At 34.6% G+C, this 2780-nt stretch overlaps 1 pseudogene; it reads left to right on the top strand.

Moving 5' to 3' along the window:
• Positions 1–571: 571 nt before the first annotated feature.
• Positions 572–2604, top strand: LOC108755342 (annotated as a pseudogene).
• The last annotated feature ends 176 nt before the right edge of the window (positions 2605–2780 follow it).

Here is a 2780-nt window from a genome sequence, read left to right as displayed (position 1 = left end):
CGGTATGATTCAGCAGCAGTTTTCTTCAAATGAAAACAAAAAATTAATGCTGTCCGCGAATGCTCTTTGTTTGGTATAAATTTCGACATATCGAACACAGCAACACAACACTATGCAAACACTTTTTCAATTTATCACTCGTGCGCGCCTGACACTTATTGATGGCACTTCAAAATGGCATAACAGTCAAATCTTTATACTACACACTGCATTGATGCGCCATCTGTTTTCTCAAATCCGCATTTCATATTTGTACACCTGGTAAATAAATTTTCTGCTTTACAGACGAATATTTAACCAAGACAAATACTCTGCTGTAAAAATAAACATTATATAGAAAATAATTTGTATTCTTAAAGCAAAAAATGTGTTCTTAAAGCAAAGAATTTGTGTAATTGAAGCAGAAAATACTTATTCTAGCTTTAATTACATGTTCTCAGGTCCTTCTATGCCATTGATGTGACAGATTTTCTAACTTGAATATCATCAACAACTTTAACGATTAATATCTCGGTCCACAGAGTAAAGCAATACATTTTTTTTGTCAGATTCGTTTATTTTGTGCAAAAACATGTCGAGTAAGTCTAATTTGTGTAATTGCAGAAGCAGAAAATCACTTACGTGTCCCTCTATGCCATCGATGTGACGAATTTCCTAACCTAAACTATCTCACTTTAATTCCAAAAGTATATACTAGTTTAGCATCAGTCACAGAAAACAGACATGTGTGATGCATTGCCAGTGCCACATTTGCTTCTTGCGCCAAAAATTCCAAAAGGATAAATCCCCCACTCCGTAGCCGGCGACGACGATGTTTCTAAATCTTAATATAAAAGTTTCAGATTTGGATTTTGCGTCACAATATCTTGGCTCGTAGGGCACGTAGAGAAAAAATAAAAATACTTTCATTATATATTTAGGATGCAATCGATTGACACTTAAAACCTGATCAGTTTAGCCTTTAGATCTAATAATCTCAATTCCTGGCAACTCGCCAGCTCGCGTAAAGTAGCCATGGCAGTGTCGCTGCGCGTAGCTTAACACCGAGACACTATCAGTGTCTCCAGATCCCTGAGTCTACGCTGAGAAAACAGATAAAATTCAATTTGCTCGAACATCTACCATTGAGACGTAAGTCTACTTTTACGATTGAAGAAGAAGCATAGTTAGCAGATCACATAATTAATCTCGCAAAACTGCATTACGGAATCACGCCTCTTGAACTTCGCAGAGTTGTTTACGAATTTGCAGAAGTTAATAAAATTAGCCATATTTTTAATACAAAATTAAAGTTAGCTGGGAAAGATTAGCTTTATCTTTTCTTCAAGTGACACCCACGCATTTTATTAAGACAACCAGAAGACACCAGTCTTAATAGAATTACTGCATTCAATAAAAATTCTGTTATACGGTTCTTTAATAACTTGAAAGTCTGTCAAACATTTAAATTTAAGCCAAATCAAATTTCCAACATAGACGAAACTGATATCACCACAGTGCAAAAAAATGTTCAAAAATTTATGCGCAGAAGGATACTAAAAAAGTCGGAGCAGTGACTTCAAGAAAAAAAGACGAACAATTACTGCAATTTTTTGTGTGAATGCTGCAGGATATTATATTCCACCCATGTTAATTTATCCAAGAGTTTGCATGACTCCCCAGCTTCAAAGAAACAAATCCATAGGAGCAATTTATGGTTGTTTAAAAAATGGATGGACCAATAAGCATCTCTATATAAACTGGTTGCAGCATTTTAAGAACCACGTGAAACCAACTCATGATAACTCGGTGCTTCTTATATTGGATAATCAAGACACATTTCTCTTGTAGCTTTTGAATTTTGCAAAGCCAATTTCATCACTGCTGTCACCCTCACATATCTCATAAAACTCAACCTCTTTCTTTAGTTCATTGAAAACCGCTCTTTATCGGGAATATGAATTATTCTTGAATACGAGTGAGAAAATCACCGAATATAACCTTGCAGAGTTATTACATTGAATAAAGCATTCCCCTTAAGGTAGCTACAATAGAAAAAGGAATTTCTCAGCTGGAATTTGACCTATAAACGCCGACAAATTTAACGAAGACGATTTTGGATAATGCTAGTCAAGAACACGTTACTGAAGCACTTTCTGAAATTTTCCAACCAAATGAAAATGTTGATTTTAATGAAGAGAATAATTCTGCTGATTGTGAAACTATCGCGTCTTCTACTCCAAACGATTCCATATCAGATTCTTTTGATTTAATCCCGTGTGCTTCAACTTTTAAATTCACTGTTGTAGACTTCGCACCAGTTCCCTCAAGAAATTTAAAAATACGATATTCTCAAAAATGCAATCTGAAATTTTGACTGCTAGTTCACAGAAAAAAAAATTGGAACAGGCAAAAGAAAAGAAAATAGATGCTGCGAGGAAAAAATGAAGGTTAAAGAAAAAAGCAGACAGCGGAACTAAGGAGAATTTGAAATCAAAGAAAGAATTGAAGAAGAGAATAAAGATTAAAGTTTTGAAAAGCGAAAAGTTGACGAGTTCTGACATCAATACGGACAATTTATTTCTTAATGAACAGTGCACAATTTGCGGAGAAGCCGGAAAAGACAAAAAAACTCTGGTTTCGATGCTTGCCTATGTTCTTAATGGATCCACAAAGAATGTAGTGGAGCTGATAATGCTGAAAATTACATATGCGAGTTTTGTTTGGATAACTAATATTTCACTTTGTTTTTTCTTCCTTTATTTTGCCAAAGTCTATGTTCAGTAGTATTATTAGAGGTT

Source organism: Trachymyrmex septentrionalis, unplaced genomic scaffold (assembly GCF_001594115.1).
Source record: "Trachymyrmex septentrionalis isolate Tsep2-gDNA-1 unplaced genomic scaffold, Tsep1.0 scaffold123, whole genome shotgun sequence".
NCBI lineage: Eukaryota > Metazoa > Arthropoda > Insecta > Hymenoptera > Formicidae > Trachymyrmex > Trachymyrmex septentrionalis.
The sequence above is the reverse complement of the archived record's forward strand: the minus strand, read 5'-3'. Positions and strand labels throughout refer to the sequence as shown.